The sequence below is a fragment of the Pan paniscus genome, chromosome 1, assembly GCF_029289425.2.
Source record: "Pan paniscus chromosome 1, NHGRI_mPanPan1-v2.0_pri, whole genome shotgun sequence".
NCBI lineage: Eukaryota > Metazoa > Chordata > Mammalia > Primates > Hominidae > Pan > Pan paniscus.
In genome coordinates this window covers 116,118,536-116,141,803 of record NC_073249.2, presented here as the reverse complement: position 1 = coordinate 116,141,803, position 23,268 = coordinate 116,118,536, and the positions used below count along the sequence as shown (strand labels likewise).

At 37.5% G+C, this 23,268-nt stretch overlaps 1 protein-coding gene across 3 annotated transcripts in view; it reads right to left on the bottom strand.

Annotated features, from left to right (window-relative positions):
- Positions 1–23,268, bottom strand: part of LRIF1 (ligand dependent nuclear receptor interacting factor 1) — a 91,370-nt gene that overhangs the window by 24,034 nt on the left and 44,068 nt on the right. Inside the window, exon 5 of one of the 3 annotated variants that reach the window (XR_010112822.1) lies at positions 20,812–21,461. The exons of the other annotated variants lie outside the window; for them this stretch is intronic. The gene's annotated coding sequence lies outside the window, so the exon portion shown is untranslated. Of the gene's footprint in view, positions 1–20,811; positions 21,462–23,268 lie in introns of those variants that run through there. 3 annotated transcript variants of the gene reach the window in all.

Sequence of the window (23,268 nt, the reverse complement as noted above, 5' to 3'; positions counted from 1 at the left end):
AAAAATTAGTATTTCAGTGGTAGTCTGTAGAAAAACCTACAACTTTTGCATTTTCCTGAGACAAAGAAGTAGCAGAGGAGACATTCTCTCTCTCTGTTTTTTGTTTGTTTGTTTGTTTTTTGTTTTTGTTTGTTTGTTTGTTTTTTTCTGAGACAGAGTTTTTTGCTCCTGTTGCCCAGGCTGGAGTACAGTGGTGCAATCTTGGCTCACTGCAACCTCCACCTCCTGGGTTCAAGTGATTCTCCTGCCTCAGCCTCCTAAGTAGCTGAGATTACAAGCACACGCCACCACTCCTGGCTAATTTTTGTATTTTTAGTAGAGATGGGGTTTCAGCATTTTGGTCAGGCTGGTCCCGAACTCCTGACCTTGTGATCTGCCCACCTTGGCTTCCCAAAGTGCTGGGATTACAGGTGTGAGCCACCTCGCACCTGGCCTTTTTTTTTTTTTTTTTTTAGATGGAGTCTCACTCTGGCCAGGCTGGAGTGCAGAGGCCTGATCTTGGCTCACTGTAACCTCTGCCTCCCTAGTTCAAGCAATTCTCCTGCCTCAGCCTCCTAAGTAGCTGGGATTACAGGGGCACACCACCACGCCTGGCTAATCTTTGTATTTTTACTAGAGACAGGGTTTCACTATGTTGGCCAGGATGGTCTCAAGCTCCTGACCTTAGATGATCCACCTGCCTTGGCCTCCCAAAGTGCTGGGATTATAGGCGTGAGGCACCGTCCCCGGTGAGACATTCTCTTGAGTATCACAAGTTTCAAAAGTATCTCACATTAAACATGCACAAAATGAAACTTATCATTCTATCTTCCAAATCTGCTTCTCTTCTTTGTTCCCCATATGAGTGAGTGATAATATCACCCACCTAGTTTTCCTAGCCAGAAGCCTAGGCTTTGTCTTTAACTCTAGCCTGTCCTTTACTCCCAAAAACAAGTCACAGTCAGTCATGAAGCTCTGAGGATTCACCCACCAAGTATCACCAAATTCATTAATTTTCCCTATTTCATTAACTTGCCTGTATTCCTTCAATAGTCTACTATCTGCTCTTCTAGTATTCACCATTGGCCCTTATCTACACCATTCTGCATATAGCAGCCAAAGTAATATTTCTAAAACATAAATGTAATAATGACACTTTTATGCTTGAAACTCTTCAATGACTCTGTTGTTCTTAGGATAAAGTCTAGATTTTTTATTTATTATAGCTGTCAAGCCCTACATGAGATGGCTCACTCTTAGCTCTCCAGCCTGCCTCTTGCCATTCTCATTTTGTTTTACTCACCAAAATAATACAGCACATAGTGCATCTTAAAAGAAGCATGCTTAGATTTACCTTTTAAATGGGTATATGTAAACCTTTCATAATAAGGCTTTGTGGAACAAAGGCAAGAAACATCCCTTAATAGCATGCTAACACTTCCTTACAGTGATCAAATCAAACTAAATCAATCACTTAAAAAAAAAAAAGACAAAAAGAAATACAGACAGAAAGGAAGAAAGAAGAAAGAAAGAATTCTAAAGAATAAATTTCAGGCATTAAAAACAGTGATCTCGGAACGTCTGAAATACAAGAAGGATCAAAGAGAAGATGTAAATATGTGGAAAATATAAATGACCACTGATTTCATAAAAGTTATAACAATGTGTTCCTTGAATTATAAACAAAAGATAGAAGGTATAGCGAGATGGTAGACTAGAATACCAGTTTCCCCTCCCCATCCAAGGACACCAATTTAACAACTAACTAACACAAAAAAACACCTTCGTATGAACCAAAAATTAGGTGAGTCCTCATAGGACCTGCTGTTAAGTTGGTATCACTGAAAGTCATGCTGGAGAGGTGAGTAAAACAGTTTTGAATCTCTAATGCCACTCCTGGCAGCAGCAGCATGATGCAGAGAGTGTCTCTGGGTGCCGGCGGAGGGAGAACACAGCAATTGTGTGGCACTGAACTCAGTGCCATCCCGTTAGAGCAGAAAGGAAACTGGACCAGACTCTGCTGGTGCCTGCCCATGGAGGGAGCATTTAAATCAGCCCTAACCAGAGGGAAATCGCCAATTCCAATTGTCAAAACTTGAATTCCTGCAAACCTCATCACCAACAGCTACAGTGCTATGTGTTTCTAAGTAAACTTGGAAGGCAGTCTAGGCCATAAGGATTGCAAATCTTAGGTAAGTCCTAGCATTGAACCAGGCCCAGAGACAGTGGACTGGGAGGGGCATGTGACCTACTAAGACACCAGCTGGGGTGGCTAAGAGAGTGCTGGCATCACCCTTCACCTAACCCCAGGCTGCACAGCTCACAGCTTGGAAAGAGACACCTTCCTTCTGCTTAATGAGAGGGGAGGGAAGAGAGAGGAGGACTTGTTTTGCATCTTGGATACCAGGTCAGCCACAGCAGATAGGACACCGGTCAGAGTTGTAAGGTCCCTGTTTCAGGCCCTAGCTCTTGGATAGCATTTCTAGACAACCTCTGGGCCAGAAGGGAATCCATTGCCTTGAAGGGAAGAACCCAGTCCTGGCAACATTCATCACCTGCTAAGTGAAAAGCCCCCAGGCTCTGAATAACCAGCAGTGAAACCAAGTTACTATGTCCAGGGCTTTGGGTGACCTTCTGAGACTTGCTTGTTTCAGGTGAGATTCAGCACATGGCTAGCTGTGGTGGCTATTGGCTGAAACTCCTTCTACTTGAGAAAAGCGGAGGGAAAAGTAAAGGAGACTTTGTCTTGCACCTTAAGTACCAGCATGGGCACAGGGGAATAGAGCACCAAGTAGGCTCCTGAGGTCCCTGATTCCAGGACTCAACTCTTGAACGGCATCTCTGGACCTGCCCTGGGCCAGAAGGGAGCCCACTGCCCTGAAGGGTGAGTCCCAAGACAGGCAGCATTCACCACAAGCTGACTTATGAGTACTTGGACCTTAAAGGAACATTAGCAGTAGTCTGGCAGTACTCCCTATGGCTTGTGGTGGTAGTGGCTACAGGGTGAGGCTCCTCTCCTTTGGAAAGGGGAGGGAAGAGTGGGGAAAACTGAGTCTTATGGTTTGAATGCCAGCTCAGTCACAGTACAATAGAATATCAGCTAGAGTTCTAAGGTTTTCCACTCTAGTCCCTGACTCCCAGACAGCACCTCTGGAACCACCCAGGGTCTAGAGGGACTTGGCACTCTGAAGAGAAGGACGCAGGCCTGGTTGGCTTTGCCATCTGTGATTGTAGAGCCCCAGGGCATTAAGTGAACATAGGCAGTAGTCAGGGAGTGGTTACAGCAGGCCTTGGGCAAGACTCAGTGCTGTGCTGGCTTGAGGTATGACCCAGCACAGTCATAGTGGTGGTCATAGAGTGACACAGGTGTGCTTGTGTCACTCCATCCCCAGGTTTAGATGGCTCAGAACAGAAAGAGAGAGAGAATCCCTTAGTTTAGGAGAAAGTGAGGGAAGAGAACAAGATTCTCTGCCTGGTAATCCAGGGAATTCTCCCCGATTTTATCCAAGACCATCAAAGTAGTACTTCTATGAGTCCATAAGAACCACAGTATTACTGAGCTCGAGGTGCCCCTAAAGCAGATACAGCTTAGATTACAACACTCAAGTCCTTTTGAATATCTGAAAAGCCTTCCCAAAAAGGACAAGTACAAACAAGCCCAGACAGTGAAGACAACAATAAATACCTAACTCTTCTATGCTCGGACACTAAAGGACATCTATTAGAATCAACACCATCCAGGAAAACATGACCTCACCAAAAAAACTAAAGAAGGCAGCAGGGGCCAATCCTGGGGAAACAGGGATATGCAAGCTTTCAGACAGAATTCAAAATAACTGTTTTCAGGCAACACAAATTCAGGGTAACACAGAGAAGGAATTAGGAATTCTATCAGATAAGTTTAATGAAGAGATTAAAATAATTAAAAAGAATCAAATTCTGGAGCTGAAAAATGCAATTGGCATATTAAAGAATGCTTCAGAATCTTTTAGTAGCAGAACTGATCAGGAAGAAGAAAGAATTAGTGAGCTTGAAGACAGGCTATTTGAAAATACAGTCAGAGGAGATTTAAAAAAAGAATAAAAAACAAGGAAGCATGTCTGCAGGATCTAGAAAATAACCTCAGAAGGGCAAATTTAAGAGTTACTGGCCTTAAAGAGGAGGTAGAGAAAGAGATAGAAGTAGAAAGTTTATTCAAGGGGATAATATCAGAGAATTCCCCAAACCTAGAGAAAGATATCAATATCCAAGTATAAGAAGATTATAGAGCACCAAGCTGACTTAATCCAAAGAAGACTACCTCAAGGCATTTAATAAGCAGACTCCCAAAGATCAAGGACAAAGAAAGGACTCCAAAAGCAGCAAGAGAAAAGAAACAAATAACATACAATGGAGCTCCAATATATCTGGTAGCAGACTTTTCGGTGGAAACCTTACAGGCCAAGAGAGAGTGGCATGACATATTTAAAGTGCTGAAGGAGAAAAACCTACCCTAGAATAGTATAACCAGCAAAAATATCCTTCAAAAATGAAGGCAAAATAAAGACTTTCCCAGACAAACAAAAGCTGAGGGATTTCATCAACACCAGTTCTGTCCTACAAGAAATGCTAAAGGGAGTACTTCAAACAGAAAGAAAGGGATGTTAATGAGCAATAAGTAATCATATGAAGATACAAAGCTCACTGGTAATAGTAAGTACACAAAAAGACAGAGAATATTATAACACTGTAACTGTGGTGTATAAACTACTCTTATCCTAAGTAGGAAGACTAAATAATGAAACAAATCAAAAATAATAACTACAATAACTTTTAAGACATAGACAGTACAATAAGATATAAGTAAAAACAACAAAAAGTTAAAGAGCAGAAGGATGAAGTTAAGGCATAGAGGTTTTATTAGTTTTCTTTTTGCTTTTTTTAAATGCAGAGAGTGTTAAGTTGTTATCAGGTTAAAATAATGGGATATAAGATAGTATTTGCAAGTCTCATGCAAAAACATATGATGGATACACAAGGAATAAAAAGCAAGAAACTAAATCATATCATCAGAGAAAAATCTTCACTAAAGGAAGACAAGAAAGAAAGAAGGAAGAGAAGACCACAAAACAACTAGATAAAATGTAAACATTTACAGATAAACTGTAAGAATTAATAAGAGATTTTGGCAATGTTATTGGGTATAAAATCAATATACTAAAGCCAACTGTATTTCTACTTACCAGAAACATAAAATAAAAAAGAGACAACAGACATGGTGGCTCATGCCTATAATGCCAGCACTTTGAGAGGTTGAAGCAGAGGACTGCTTGAGGCCAGGCATTTGAAACCAGCCTAGTCAACATAGCGAGACCCCATATCTACCAAAGAAAAATTAAAAGCCAAACATGGTGGCTCATGCCTGTAGTCCCAGCTCTTCAGGAAGGTGAGGCAGGAAGATCACTTGAGCCCAGAAGTTCAAGGCTGCAGTGAGCCATGATTATACCACTGCACTCCAGCCTGGGTGACAGGGTGAGATCCTGTCTCAAAAGAGAGAGAGAGAACATTTATGATTGCATCAAAAAAATAAATAAATAAACCTGAAAAAGATGTACAAGACCTTTACACAGAAAATATTCTAATTTGATTGGAATTCTAAAGAAGAGAGCTATATCCTGAAGATGTATACCCACAGGAAACTATCATACTCACTAATAGGAAGACTCAATATTTTATATATGTCCATTCTTTCCAAATTGGGCTATAGATTCAATGCAGTCTCAAAAAAAAAATCCCAACAAACTTTTTTAATGGAACTTGAACAAGCTGATTCTAAAATTTACATGTAAATACAAAAGGTCAAAACAACTGGGATGCTCTTGAAGAAAAAACACCAAGTTGGAGAACTTACTTTAAAAATATTGATACATATTTTAAGGTTATTACAATAGTATGGAAATTATAATAGTTTATGTTGTTTCAGGGACAGGTTAAACAGACCAGTAGAATATATTAGAGTTCTTAAAGAGGCCCCATGCTGAGAAGTACAAAAGAACTCTCAGCATATAACAACTCAGTCCAAACCCCTGCACTAAGAGACCTGACCATACTCTAGCATGGCTTCTAGCAGCCTAAGGTCATGTCTTGAAAAATAGCCAAATCCCCCTTTTGAGCTTTAAGAAAGCTCAAAAATGATGGGATAATTTCCTGTTTGTTCCAGCCAAAACCTGGTGAAGGTAAGTAGATCCCTGAACCTCCTCTTAAAACATTGACTTTAGAAGGCTTGCAATTATATATTTTTTGCTACCCTTTGAGATGTAAATGTTCTACCAGAATTTTCTTCTCAGAGATTTTAGAAATGCAAACATTAAGGGAGATAACTTACTGTCAGTCTCTGTGGGAGGATAAGGACTTAATTTTGGTGGGCATCTTGCTCCAACTTCCACCACTGCCTCCTGTGATTAAGATTTGAGCCAGGCGCAGTGGCTCACGCCTGTAATCCCAGCACTTTGGGAGGCTGAGGTCAGGAGTTCAAGACCAGCCTGGCCAAGATGGTGAAACCCCCTCTCCACTAAAAATACAAAAAAAATTAGCTGGGCTTGGTGGTACACACCTGTAATTCCAGCTACTCAGGAGGCTGAAGCAGAGAATTGCTTGAATCCGGGATGCAGAGGTTGCAGTGAGCCGAGATTGCACCACGGCACTCCAGCCTGGGTGACAGAGTGAAACTCCATCTCACACACACACAAAAAAGTTTTGAGAAGTTTTTTTCTTTTCCAGTTAAGTGCCAATTAGTAAACCCAGATGGCCTACTCACACACACACCAACCCACTTTAACATCCTTCAGCACCTTACTATTAGCATACTCTAGATGTTAAAAAATCTCTTGCCTTTTGTTTCAACAGAGTTGAACTCAGATGACATGTGGTTCTCTCCCCTACTGCAATAGTTATTACTGAATACAATTTGCCTTTACTGCTTTAACTAGTGCCCAACTTGTTTATATTTCAAAATGCTAATATGTTTGATTTATATCACGGTGACCTTTCAGAGAGATGATAAAAGAAGGGTCTTTTCAACAAATGTTCCTGGGAAAACAGAAATTCTATATAAAAAGAATAAGTTTTGATTCCTATCTCACATCACAGCAATTTGTAAATCAATTTCAAGTGAATTAAATATTTAGATGTAAAAGACAAATATAGAAAGCTTTGGGGAGTCTGGGCATGATGGTGAAGAATATAAAAGCAAAAAGCCCCATTCAAAAGACAATAACTTTAAAGATTAAAAGAACATCAGCCTACACAGGTGAGAAAGTGCGAGTGCAATAACTCCAGCAACTCTGAAAGCAAGAGTGTCTTCATACCTCCAAATGATCACACTAGCTCCCCAGCCATGGTTCTCAACCAGACTGAAATGACTGAAATAACATAGAATTCAGAATCTCAATGTCAAGGAAGCTCATTGAGATACAGAAGGTTGAAACTCAATCCACAGAAAACAGTAAAATGGTTCAAGAGTTGAGAGAGGACATATTCATTTTAAGAGAGAACCAAACTGAACTTCTGAAATGAAAAATTAGCACAGGAACTTCATAATGTAATTGGAAGCATTAATATCAGAATAGACCAAGCTAAGGAAAGAATCTCAGAACTCAAAGAATCTCAGAACTCAAAGACCATTCTTTTGAATCAATACAAGCAGATAAAAATAAAAAAAAATTTTAAGAAAATGAACAAAACCTCTAAGAAATATGAAATTATGTAAAAGAGACCCAACTCATTGGATTCTTGAAAGAGATTGAGAGAGAGCAAGTAACTTTGGAAACATATTTAAGGATATTGTCCACGAAAATTTTCCCAACATCTCTAGAGACGTCAACGCACAAGTTCAGGAAATTCAGAGAACCCCTGTAAGATATTATGCAAGATGACCATCCCCAAGCCACATTGTCATCAGATTCTCCAAAGTCAATGTGAAAGAAAAAATCTTAAAGGCAGCTAGAGAGAAGGGGCAGGTCATGTACATGGGCTAACAGTGGACCTCTTAGCAGAAACCTTACAGGCCAGAAAAGGTTGGGGGCCTATATTCAGCATCATTAAAGAAAAAAAAAAAAAAATCCAACCAAGAACTTCGTATCTAGCCAAACTAAGCTTCATAAGCAAATGAGAAATAAAATCCATTTCAGGAAAGCAAATGTTAAGAAAATTTGTTACCACCAGACCTGCCTTACAAGAGGTCCTTAAGGGAGGGCTAAACATGGAAATGAAAGCCTAATACCTGTCACCACAAAAACACACTTAAATACATAGAGCTTACTGCCATTATAAAGGAACTATACAATCAAGTCTACATAACAACCAGCCAACAACGTAATGGCAGAATAAAATTCTCACATATTAATATTAACTTTGAATGTAAATGGGCTAAACACCCCACTTAAAAGACACAGAGTGGCAAGTTGAATAAAGAAGCAAGACCCAACTCTATACTGTCCTCAAGAGAGTCATCTCACATGCAATGACACATATAGGCTCAAAGTAAAGGGATGGAGAAAGATCTATCAAGCAAACAGAAAACAAAAAAGGGCAGGGGTAGCTTTTTTTTTTTTTTTTTTTTTTTTTTTTTTTTTTTTTTTTTGAGACGGAGTTTCGCTCTTGTTGCCCAGGCTGGAGTGCAGTGGCGCGATCTCGGCTTACCGCAACCTCCGCCTCCCGAGTTCAAGTGATTCTTCTGCCTCAGTCTCCGAGTAGCTGGGATTACAGGCATGCATCACCACGCCTGGCTAATTTTTGTATTTTTAATAGTGACGGGGTTTCTCCATGTTGGTCAGGCTGGTCTCGAACTCCTGACCTCAGGTGATCCACCCACCTCTGCCTCCCAAAGTGCTGGGATTACAGGTGTGAGCCACTGCGCCCAGCTGGGGTAGCTATTCTTATATCAGACAAAACAGACTTTAAACCAACAACAATCAAAAAGGACATTATATAATGATAAAGGGTTCAATTCAACAAGAAGACTTAACTACCCTAAATATACATGCACCCAACATTGGAGCATCTAGATTCATTAAGCACGCTCTTAGAGACCTACCAAGAGACTTAGATAACCACACAATATTAGTGGGAGACTTCAGCACTCCACTGACAGTTTCACAGATCATCAACGCAGAAAACTAAGAGAGATATCTAGAATCTAAACTTGACACTTGAAAAAAACAGACCTAACAGACATCGACAGAATGCTCCACCTGAAAACAGAATATTCATTCTTCTCATCTACACATGGCACATATTCTGAGATCAACCACACATTCGGTCTTAAAGCAATTCTCAAAAAAAAAAAAAAAATCCCTGGGGTGGACACAGTGGCTCACGCATGTAATCCCAGCACTTTGGGAGGCTAAGGTGGGTGGATCACCTGAGGTCAGGAGTTCAAGACCAGGCTGGCCAACATGGTGAAACCCCGTCTCTACTAAAAATACAAAACAGTTAGCTGGGCATGGCAGCACAGGCTTGTAATCCCAGCTACTTGGGAGGCTGAGGCAGGAGAATCGCTTGAACCCAGGAGGCAGAGGTTGGAGTGAGCTGAGATCGTGCCATTGCACTCCAGCCTGGGCAACAGAGTGAGACTCTGTCTCAAAAAAAACAAAACAAAACAAAACAAACCTGAAAATCATACCAACCATGCTCTCTAAGACCACAGTGCAATAAAAATAGAAATAAATACCAAGACGATTTCTCAAAACCACATAATTACATGAAAATTAAACAACCTGCTCCTGATGACTTTTGGGGTAAAGAATCAAATTAAGGCAAAAATTGAAAAAGTTCTTTGAAATGAATGAAAACAAAAATACAACATACCAGAATATCTGGGACACAGCTAAAGTAGTGTTAAGGAGAAATTTTATAGTGTTAAATATCTACATCAAGATGTTAGAAAGGTCTCAAATTAACAGCCTAAGATCACACCTAGAGAAACTGAAAAATAAGAACAAACCAACTCCAAAACTAGCAAAAGGAAAGCAATAACCAAAATCAGAGCTGAGGTAAATGAAATTGAGATGTGAAAATTCACACAAAATATCAATGAAGGCAAGAGTTGGTCCACCAAAAGAATAAACAGGAACAGTAGCTCACTATAGATTAATAAATGAGAATAAGAAGATACAAATAAACACAATAAGAAATGATAAAGTTTACGCTACCCTCAACCCCCCAGGGAAAAAAAACCTGGAGACTATTATGAACAGTTCTATGCACACAAACTGGAAAACCTAGAAGAAATGGATGAATTCTTAGAAGCATACAACCTCCCAAGACTGAAGTAGGAAGAAACTGAAATCCTGAACAGATCAATTAATGAGTTTCAAAATTTAATGAGTTATTTTTTTAAAATCCCTATCAACCAGAAAAAGCCCTGGAACAGAAAGATTCACAGCTGAATTCTTCCAGATATATAAAGGAGAGGTGGTACCAATTCTACTAAAATTACTCAAAAATATTGAGGAGGAGGGGCTTTTTCCTAACTCATTCTACAAGGCCAGCATCATTCTCATACTAAAACCTGGCAAAGATAAAAAGAAAAAAGAAAACTTAAGGCCAATATACCTGATGAACACAAACACAAAATCCTCAACAAAATACGAGCAAATTGAATCCAGCAGCAAATCAAAAAGGTAATCTACCAAACAATCAAGTGGGCTTTATCCCTGGGATAAAAGGTTTGCTTCAACATATACGAATCAGTAAATGTGATTCGTCGCATAAACAGAACTAAAAACAAAAACCACATGATCATCTCAAGAAATGCAGAAAAGGCTTTTGATAAAAATTAACACCCCTTCATATTAAAAGCCCTCAAAAACTAGGCAATGAGGGAATGTACCTTAAAATATTAAGAGCTATCTATGACAAACCCACAGCCAATATCATACTAATGGGCAAAAACTGGAAGCATTCCCCTTGAGAACCAGCACAAGACAAGGATGCCCACTCTTACCACTCCTATTCAGCATAGTACTGGAATTCCATCCAGAGCAATCAGGCAAGAGAAAGAAATAAAAGACACCCAACTGGAAAAGAACAAGTCAAACTATCTCTCTTCATAGACAATATAATTCTATACCTAGAAAAATTCATAGTCTCTGCCCAAAGGCTCCTAGAATTGGTAAACAAGTAAAGTTTTAGGATACAAAACCAATGTAAAAAAATCAGTAGCATTTCTTTTTTTCTTTCTTTCCTTTACTTATTTATTTTTTTTTAGACCGAGTCTGGCTCTGTCGCCCAGACTGGAGTGCAGTGGCATGATCTTGGCTCATTGTATCCTCCACCTACTGGGTTCAAGCGATTCTCATGCTTCAGCCTCCCAAGTAGTTGGGATTACAGGCATGCACCACCACATGTGGCTACTTTTTGTATTTTTAGTAGAGATGGGGTTTCACCATGTTGGCCAAGCTGGTCTAAAACTCCTGACCTCAGGTGATCCACTTGCCTCAGCCTCCCGAAGGGCTGGGATTACATGTGTGAGCCACTGCACCCGGCCAGTAGCATTTCAATACCCCAATGATGTCCAAGCTGACAGCCAAATCAGGAATGTAATCCCATTCATGATAGCCACAAAAATAATAAAATATTTAGGAATTCAGCTAACCACGGAGGTGAAAGATTTCTACAAAAAGAATTACAAAACACTGCTGAAAGAAATCAGAGACCACACAAACCAATGCAAAAAACATTCCATGCTCGTAGATAGGAACAATCAATATTGTTAAAATGGCCATACTGCCCAAAGCAATTTGTAGATTAGTGCTATTTCTATCAAACTACCAATGTCATTTTTCACAGAATTAGAAAATACTATTCTAAAATTCACATGGATCTAGAAAAGAGCCCAAATAGTCAAAGCAATCATAAGCAAAAAGAACAAAGCTGGAGGCATCACACAATCTGACTTAAAACTATACTGCAACACTATAGTAATCAAAACAGTATGGTACTGGTACAAACACAGACACACAGACTAATGGAACAGAATAGAGAATCCAGAAATAAAGCAACACATCTACAACCATCTGATTTTTGACAATAACAAGCAATGGGGAAAGGACTCCCTATTAAACAAATGGTGCTGGAATAACTGGCTAGCCATATACACAAGACTGAAACTGGACCTCTTTCTTTCACCATATACAATAATCAAATCAAGATAAATTAAAGACTTAAATGTGAGATGTAAAACTATAATTAAAACCCTAGAAGAAAATCTGGGACATACCATTCTAGACATAGGTCTTGGCAAAGATTTCATGATAAAGTCCCCAGAAGCAACTGAAACAAAACCAAAAATAGACAATTGGGACCTAATTAAACTAAAGTACCTGTGCACACCAAGAGAAACGATCAATCTACAGAATGAGAGAAAACATTTGCAAACTATACATCTGACAAAATTTATTATTCAGAATTTATAAGGAACTTAAATTAACAAGGAGAAAACAACCCCATTAAAAATGGACAAAGTATATGGTCAGACACTTCTCAAAAGAAGGCATACATGTGGCCAACAACCATATGAAAAATGCTCAACATCACTTATCATTAGAGAAATGCAAATCAAAAAAGATACCATCTCACACCAGTCAGAATGGCTATTACTAAAACGTCAAAAAACAACAGATGTTGGTGAAGTTGTAGAGAAAAGGGAACACTTAGACACTGCTGGTGAGAATGTACATTAGTTTAGCCACTGTGGAAAGCAGTTTACAGACTTCTCAAAATACTTAACACAGAAGTACCCTTCGACCCAGCAATCCTATTACTGGGTATATACCCAAAATAATATAAATTGTTCTACCAAAAAGACACACACACTTGTATGTTCATTGCAGCACTATTCACAATAGCAAAGACATGGAATCAACCTGGATGCCCATCAACAGTGGACTAGATAAAGAAAATGTGGTACTTATACACTATGGAATACAACACAACCATAAAAAAGAACAACATTATGTCCTTTGCAGTGACATGGATGCTTCTGGAGTCCATTATCCTAAGCAGACTTGCTTAGGATAATGCAGAAACAGAAAATAAAATATTGCATGTTCTCACTTCTTTTATGGGAGCTAATCATTAAGTACACATGGACACAGAGAGGAACAACAGACACCGTGGTTACTTGAGGGTGAAGGGTTACTTGAAGGAAGGTGAGGATCAAAAAAATGCCTAATGAGTACTATGCTTACTCCCTGGGTGACAAAATTGTTTGTACATCAAATCCCAGCAACACACAATTTACCCATGTAACAAACCTGCGCATGTATCCCCTGAACCTAAAATAAAAGTTGAAAAAGAAAAAAAGGGACAACTCCTACAAATAAATGAGAAAAAGACAGATAATCCAAAAGGAAAAGTGGCAAAAGGCATGAAGAAAAGGAAAATCTAAAATAAAGAAAAGAAAAGGAAATCTAAATAGCTAATAAATATGTAAAACTGATTAAACTCATCAGCCACTGGGATAATGCAAACAAAAACCACAATAAAATACTGATTAGATTGGGAGGCTGAGGTGGGTGGATCATCTGAGGTCAGGAGCTTGAGACCAGCCTGACCAACGTGGTGAAACCCCGTCTCTACAAAAATCGTAAAATTAGCTGGGTGTGGTGGCAGGCGCCTGTAATCCCAGTTACTCAGAAGGCTGAGGCAGGAGAATCACTTGAACCCAGGAGGCAGAGGTTGCAGTGAGTCGAGATCACACCATTGCACTCCAGCCTGGGTGACACAGCCAGAATCCGTCTCAAAAAAAATACTGATCAGATTAGAAAAATAATTAAAAGATCAGATATATAAATAATACATATCTTACCAAGGATATGGAGCCTCAGGAAACCTGATTAACTGCTGGTGGAAATGTTTCATGGTACAACAATGTTTCACAACAGTATGTCCTTACATAGTAGAATTGAAGATATGACCCAACAATTCCATTCCTAAGTATATACTCAACATAAATGCATGTTTATGTGCACCAAAAGAAAGTATAAGAATGTCAGTAGCAGCATTATTTTTAACTACCCGTGACTAGAAATCATCCACATTATCATAAACTTACAATGGGCAAATAAATTATGGTACAGCCACGTAAGGAATTATAGTACATAGTAAAAATAAGCTACAAATATTTCTAACAACATAGATGAATCCTACAAATAAAATATTAAACAATAAAAAGGCTATAAAATAAATTTACGGCCGGGCGCGGTGGCTCAAGCCTGTAATCCCAGCACTTTGGGAGGCCGAGGCGGGCGGATCACGAGGTCAGGAGATCGAGACCATCCTGGCTAACACGGTGAAACCCCATCTCTACTAAATATAGAAAAAAAAATTAGCCGGGCGCGGTGGCAGGCGCCTGTAGTCCCAGCTATTCGGGAGGCTGAGGCAGGAGAATGGGGTGAACCCGGGAGGCGGAGCTTGCAGTGAGCCGAGATCGCGCCACTGCACTCCAGCCTGGGCGACAGAGCAAGACTCCGTCTCAAAAAATAAATAAATAAATAAATAAATAAATAAATAAATAAATAAATTTACTTACTATGTTCAAAAATGTACAAAACCGTATTATTTAGGGATACCCTCACCAACAGCAAAAGCACAAAGTAAAGGAAGAAAGTCACTATCATAAAGTCAGAACAGTGACTATCCATGGAGGAGGAGAACAAGTGGTGATTGTGAAGGAATATGCAGGAAACTCTTGGGATGCCAGTAATGTTTCATTCTTGATCCGGGTGTTGTACGCAAGTCCAGTGTTTCTTTTATCACTACTTGTTCAAATGCTATTTATGTCTTATTCATTTTTTAGATATTATGTCACACAAGGGTAAAAAATTTAAAAAATAATAAAAGCTGTGAAAATAAAAAGACAAATTAACTTTTAAAAAGCAAGAGATTGTCAACTGTCTTCTCAACAGCTAGTAGTAGATGCCTGATTGACAACAGCACATCTTTGATGACTGTTGCCTATCTTTGATGTGGTAGGAGAAAATAAATGTCAATGTAACATTTTACACGTAGTGGAAAATATCTTTTAGCATGTATGTGAAATGTAGACCTTCAAAAAAACAAAAACTGAATGTGTTTATCAAGAGCAGGTAAAGGAATTTCCTTTACTCACTAAAAGAAATTCTAAAATATGTACTTTAGGCAGAAAGTGATCCCAGATGAAAAGTCTGAAACCAGAAAAAAATGAAGAGCCTGGTAAAATGATAAATACATAAATAATCTAAATATATTTTGACTTTATAAACAATGATAATAATATCTTGCAAAGTTAAGAGTATTGTAGACAGGAAAGGTGGCAAATGAAGTTAAAGTGCTTAAATGTAATTTCATTGCTGGAAAGAAGACAAACATATTGATTAATTTTAGACTTGTAGGGTCGAATAACACATTACATCAACTAACATTAAATATGCGTGGTTACATGAACTAATCAGTAAATGCAGAGAAACAACATATAAAACTCAAAAATGATAAAAAGTAAAACCTAATTCGGTCAAAGTAATATAAAATGATACCAAAAAAGAAATATTGAAAAGATTGGAAAATAGAAAGCAATAAAAATAAGAAGAGTCAACACTAACATCTTAGTAATTATAAGTAATGTAAATATTCTAAATGTACAAATAAAAAAGACAAAACTTGCCCCAAACTGTCTGTTTAAAAAATAAATTCCAATATATGCTGTTTATAAGAGATAGCTCTAAAACATAAAGATACTGAAATTGAAAGTGAATAGTTGGAAAAATATGTCTTGCAGGCACTAACCAAATAAAAGCCAATGAAGCTGTATTAGATAGACCTCAAGGCAAACAGCATTTATAGAAACAAAGAGGGTCACTTTATAACGAGAAAACTGTCAACTCATAAGGAAAAAAATAAAACTTCAAATTTGTAAACTCCTGCTGTGACTTTGTCCAATTTGTCTAAACTAAATTATGTTTCCTGCTTAGGGTGTGCCACAAGACATATTTTCACATGAGATTTGGAGGATGATAGTGAAACTGCAGTCATGTTTTTTTACACTAGCGAGTTCAGGGCAGAGTCACCATATTTGCTGACTCACCTTGTGGGTGTGGGCAGCAGCCAGTCTAGCAATTGTTTCCCCTTCTCCTGGATCCTCCTTCAGGTTCTCCTACTCCTGAGCCAGAGTTATGTTTAGCATCAGGACAAAGTTTCTCCTGCAGGACACCTACATTATCCATTATTGGAGCAGTGAGAACTGACAGGGGCTCGTGTGTCCTCACAGATTCCAACTTACATTAGTTGGTTCCTACTTGTTGCCACTCTCTCCCAATTTACATCCATCTTTCCTTCCCAATTGCTTACCCTGCAGACTTCCAGCTCTAACATCAGACGGGAAGACAATGTCTTTTCAGAGATTGTTTAACCAGCTCCCAAAATTGTGTAAGTAAAATTTATGTAACAAGTTATGTGTGTATTTGTATATTCAAGTGCATGTGAAACATCTGCAGAAACTGACCACAATTAGGGCCATAGGGTAATTTGTACCACAATCTCTGTCTTCAACTCATTTATTTAAAATATTTACTCAAAGTTTATGATATGCCAGGAATTTGGGCGCTTGACATATATCAATGCACATAACAAAAATCCCTGCCCTTAAGGAGCTTATTTTTTTGTTTTTTTTTTTGTTTGTTTGTTTTTTGGAGAGAGGTCAACATAAAAAAATAGCTGTAGTAAACAGTTAAACTCTATAGTATGTTATAAAGTTATATGTGCTATGAAAAAAATTAGATCAGCTAAGGGGTAATATAGGTAAGGGACTGGGATTAGTTTGAGATCTATAACTTGCAAAGAACAATATGAGAGAGGAAAATTATAGCACCATCTTATTCATAACATACAAATCCTAAACAAAATCCTAACAGAATTTGTCCAGCAACATATAAATGGTGTTTTATGCTCAAATAATTTTGTCTCAGAAATTAAATACATTAGTTTTAAAAATCATTAAATGTGATTTAATTCATTGATAGATTAAATATGTAAGATTATCTTAATATATCAAAATGCACTGAATGAAATTTAAAATTAAAAACTTTTAACAAAATTACTTTAAAAATTGACTTTCTTAAATTTATAAAAGGTATCTAAAAACACCTACCTCCCCTCCACTACACAAACATAAATACACACACATACAAAACCAAAAGAAATCCTAAACTCTGCAACAAACACCTTGCTTAATGATAAGGTGCCGAACATTCCCTTTGAGACTGATGTCAAGATAAGATTGTGTGCTGTCACTAATACTCAGCACTGTCCTGAAGATCAGGACTGTGTAGTAAGACAGGAACAAAAAATAAGAATGGAAAGGGAGAAATAATATTGTTATTACTCATAGATGATAATGATTTTATTTTATAGTCAATCCATTATTACTAATAGACAAAACATTTAAAAATGTATCATAGTTGATAAAGATATATCAAATCCAAAGATTAATTAAACGTTATGTATAAATGACAAAGAAGTATAAAATGAAAGAAAAAAACTCAGGAGATTTAGTTTTCTGATAATTGTGATGAGGTTATTTGGATATACTATCTCACTGAAAATAATAGAAATGAGGGATAAAATATTTGTAAAATCACCTTAGAAGAACGGACAACTTGAAGAGACAGTGAGAAAACTCCAAGGCCAATTTTATGAGAAAGACAGGCAAAACATCAGCACCCAAAAGTGTATTGAGCATTTAGAGACCTCACACACTTGGGCTTTGGTTCAGAGTCTTCATGGCACAGAAGTCAGAGGAAGAACTTCCCCAGGCAAGGAGTCTTACAGGAGATCTTCTCCACACATTACACTGGACACTAAAGAACTACACACTCAGATTAAGAGCCAACCAGAAGAAAAACCACTCCCTCCGCCCAGTTGGAAGGAGTTTCTCTGCCAGGAAACAGAGCATAATATTTAGGGAATACAAAACTGGACATAAGAAGTGGGAGCCACGGCCTGGCCCTCCAGTTTACACCTGAGTTAGACATAGCTTAGGTCAGCCAAGAAATCGCTGGCTATACATTTACTTTGAGGTGGTTTCTTATGAGTGGTACCTACAAGTACCTGACAAAGTAAATGGCACAACATAGTGAAACTAGAAAACCAAAGTCAATGGGAAAAATCCTTAAAACATCTGTGATGGTTAATACTGAGTGTCAACTTGATTGGATTGAAGGATGCAAAGTATTGTTCCTGGGTGTGTCTGTGAGGGTGTTGCCAAAGGAGATTAACATTTGAGTCACTGGGCTGGGGAAGGCAGACCCACCTTTAATCTGGTGGGCACAATCTAATCAGCTGCCAGCGAATATAAAGCCGGCAGAAAAACTCGAAAACGTGTGACTGGCCTAGTCTTCCAGCCTGCATCTTTCTCCTGTGCTGGATGCTTCCTGCCCTCAAACATCGGACTCCTAGTTCTTCAGTTTTGAAGTTTGGACTAACTCTCTTGCTCCTCAAGCTTGCAGACAGCCTATTGTGGGACCTTATGATCGTGTAAGTTAATACTTATTAAACTCCCCTTTATATCTATCTATCTATCCTATTAGTTCCGTCCCTCTAGGGAACCCTAACTAATACAACCTCCAAACAAAAAAAAGATTATCTTCCAAAAAGTGGTAAATTGGCTAAACTTTTCTGGAGGCTAAAATCAGTAGTATGATAACTTCAAAGCTAAAGAAAAATAACTGCCAAATTAGAATTCTATGCTCAATGAAAATGTCTTTCAAAATGAAAATAATAAAAAGAGAATTAGAAGGCAAGCCACAGACTAGGAGAAAATATTTGCAGGCACATCTGACAAAGGGTCGTTATCCAAAATAACCCAAGAACTCTTAAAACTGAACAATAAGAAAATGAGCCACCTAATTAAAACATAGGCAAAAGATGTGAACAGGCATCTCATCAAAGAAGATATACAGATGACAAATAAACATATAAAAAAATGTTCAACATCATATGTCATTAGGAAATTGCAAACTAAGACAATGAGATACAATACATATCTATTAGAATGGCCCAAATCCAAAATGCAGACACCATCAAATGCTTGGAGGATGTGAAACAACCAGAAGTCTCTCATTCACTAGTGGCTGGTGGTAATAAAAAAGTACACCCACTTTGGAATATAGTCTTGCAAAACTGAGCATGCTCTTACTGCATGATCCAGCAATCATGCTCTCTTTGGTGTTTACCCAAAAGAATTGAAAACTTATGTTCATACAGAAACCTGCATATAGATGTTTATAACAACTTTATTAATAATTGCCAAAACTTGAGAGCAACTAAGACATACTTCAGTAGATGAATGGACAAACTGTGGTACATCCAGACAATAGAATATTATTCAATGCTAAAAAAAATTACCAAGCTACAAAAAGACATGAAGGAACCCTAAATGCATATTACTAAGTGAAATAAGCCAATCTGAAGGCTACCTAATGTATGATTCCAGCTATAAGACATTCTGGAAAAGGCAAAACAATGGTGACAATAAAAGGATCAGTAGTTACCAGGGGTTAGTGGGGAGGGAGAAATAAATAGGCAGAGCACAGAGGATTTTTTATGGCAGTGAAATTATTTCTTATAATACTACAATGGTAGATACGTGTCATTATAACATTTGTCAAAACCCATAGAACGTACAACACCAAAAGTGAATCTTAAACTCTGGACTTTGGGGTGATAACGATGTGTTAGTGCAAATTCATTGATTGTAACAAATACACCACTATGATGGGGGCTGTCGATAGTGGAAGAAGCTGTACATGCGGTGGGGAAAAGGCATATATAGAAAATTCGTACTTTCCACTCCATTTTGCTGTGAACCTAAAACTGCTCTAATAAATAAAGTGTATTAATTTAAAAGGTTGAAGTGAAATAAAAACAATTTGAGACAAGTGGGAGAATTTATGACCAGCAAAATCTATTTAGAAGAAATTCTAAAAGATATACTTCAGGCAAATGGAAAGTGGTCCTAGGGAGAATGTCTAAGATACAAGAATAAATGAAGAGAGGGAAAAAAGTGGGCAAGTATAAATGAACATGACTTTCTAAAACCAGAATAATGTTTATGAAGTTTAAAATGTACTTAAAAGGTCTACTCAAATTCCCAGACAATAACATTTGAATTGTGAGGTGTGTATATGAAGTTAAAGTGTTCTAAAAGCTTTGTATCATCTGGTAGGTGAGTAAAGGTTTTAATTAAGTTAAGAATTTGGTAGTTAAGTGTTCATGTTTTCAATGCTTGGGTTACCAGTGAAAGTACAGAAATAGTATGAATAACTTCTAAACTAATAGAAAAAAAATGAAATGATTAAAAAGGAAAACATATTCAGTCAAAAAATATCAAGAAAGGACTTTTCTGTTGGGACTAATAAACAATAAAAAATAAAATGGAAATGTGAATCCAAATATTTCAATGGAAACACCAAATGTAAAACAATTAAAGGTCCAACTTTTTAAAAAATCATAAAATTGAATAAAAACAAAATTTAACTAATGCAACAAAAAAGCTTTATTAAAATCAGGCAAAATAATAGTTTAAGGAAAATAACATTATTATAAGTGAAAGACCACTTCAAGTCACCAAAATAATAGCAATTTAAAAAATTTTATATGTCAAATTATATAGTCTCAAAATTTATAAAGGCAATGACTGACAGAACCATAGAGAGAAATAGACAAGTAGATAATTATAGTGGGATATGTCTAGCAAACTTTTTTTCAGTGATAGTGCTATGGTTTAGACGTGCCTCCTAAAGTTCATGTGTTAGAAACTTAAGACTCAAGACAACAGTGATGAGAGGTGGTACCTTTTTTAAAAAAAGCTTTTATTTTAGTTTCAGGGGTATATGTGAAGGCTTGGTATACAAACTTGTGTTATGAGGGTTTGTTGTACAGATTATGTCATCACCCAGGTGTTAAGCCCAGTACTCAATATTATCTTTTCTGCTCCTCTCCCTCCTCCCACCCTACAACCTTATGTAGACCTCAGTGTCTGTTGTTCCTTTCTTTATGTTTATGAGTTGTCATCATTTAGCTCCCACTTATAAGTGAGAACATGTGGCATTTGGTTTTGAGTTCCTGTGTTAGTTTGCTAAGGAAAAGGATAAACCTCCTGCTCTATCCATGTCCCGGCAAAAAATATGATCTTGTTCTTTTTTATGGCTGCATAGTATTCTATGATGTATATGTAGAGAGGTAGTACCTTTAAGAGATGATTAGGATTTGAGGGTTCTGCCCTCATGAATTGATTAATGCCATTATTGGGGAAGTGAAATCATTATTGTGGGAGTGGATTCCTTACAAAGGATGAGTTCAGCCTTCTTCCCTCTCTCATATCATGTGCCTTCTGCAATGTTATGATGCAGCAAGAAGGCCCTCACCACATGTTGGGGCTTTGATCCTGGACTTCCCAGCCGCCAGAACTGTGGGGAAATAAATTTCTGTTTTTAGAAATTACCTAGTTTCAGATATTCTGTTATAGCAGCATAAAACAAAAACAGGTAAATAGAATTAGTAGATGTAAAAAAAAATCAGTAAAGAAAGAGAAGATTTAGGAAACGTGATTAATAAAATTGTCCTAACAAACCCATATATATAAAGTTATCCGTCCAATATGAATAATACAAATTGTTTTCAAATAAACACACATTGTAGTTGTTTTCTATTGCTACTGTAACAAATTACCACAAACTTAATGGCTTAAAACAACACAGATTTGTTCTCTCATAGTTCTGGATATCAGATGCCCAGAATGAGTTTTAAAAGGTTAAAGTCAAAGTCTCAGCATTTCTGTTCATTCTGCATGCATTAATGGAGAATCTATTCTTTGCCTCTTCAGCTTCTAGAGGCTATGGCATTCCTTGGGTCTTGGCCACATCACTCCAGACTCTGCTTCCATCGTAACATTGCCTTATCTCCTCCATAGTCAAAGCTCTCCTTCTCTTCCTCTTGTGATTACATTGGACCCACCTGGATAATCCAGGATAACTTCCACACCTCAAGAACTCTAACTTGGCCAGGTAGGGTGGCTCACACCTGTAATACCAGCACTTTGGGAGGCTGAGGCGGGCGGATTGTCTGAGGTCAGGAATTCCAGACCAGCTAACAGGGTGAAACCCCATCTCTACTAAAAATATAAAAATTAGCCAGGTGTGGTGGTGCACACCTGTAGCCCCAGCTACTCTGGAGGCTGAGGCAGGAGAATCTCTTCAACCCGGGAGGCGGAAGTTGCAGTGAGCCGAGATCGCACCACTGCACTCCAGCCTGCGAGACAGAGCAAGATTCCATCTCAAAAACAACAACAACAACAAAACTCTAACTTACCATATCAACAAAGTTTCTTTTACCATGTAAGAAAAAATATTCATAGGTTCCAGGTACTTGGACATCAACATCTTTGGGGAAGGGGCATTATTAGTCTACCACATAAATGAACATTTACCAAATTTTATCATGTGCAAGGGTCATAAATCGAGTCTCAAAAAAATAAAAAGATAAAAATCACATGAAAATTTTTTATCATGATGCAATTTTGGTAGAAATCAATAACAAAAAGAATCAGAAAATCTTTATATATTTGAAAAATAAGAAATACACTCCTAAGTAGCCATGAATTAAAGAAATAAACAATGGCAATTAGAAAATGTTTAAACTAAAACTCAGAGAAAATACCATTGAGAGATAGTGGCCAAAAATTTTTCAGAACAGATAAAATGTAGGAGATGCAGTTAAACAAGTGCCAGAGTGACATTTGTTTTCTAAATTCATATATTAGAAGAGAAAAAAGAGTGAATATTAAAGAGCTGAGCATTCACCTTAGGAAGTAAAAACAGAATGGCAAAAATAATCTGTAAGAAGTAGAACAAAATAAACATTAACATTCATACAGGAATTAAAGATATGTAATAACATGTAGAAGATAGGATCAATAAAACTCGAAACAGGTTCTTTCAAAAATTTAGCAAAAATGAAACCTTCTGGTAAGATTGTTGTAGATAAAAAGGAAAAGTCACATTACAAATACAAAGAATGAAAAGGAGATATCACTAGAGATTCTAGAGACATTAAACAGATATAAAAGTATTGTGAATAACTTTATGACAATACATTAAAAATTAGTTGAACTGGAAAAATTCCTAGGAATTTAATTTACCAAAAATATTTCAAGCAGAAAACATGACTAGTCCAATAGCCATTTACAAAATTGGATCAATAATCAAAAATATTATC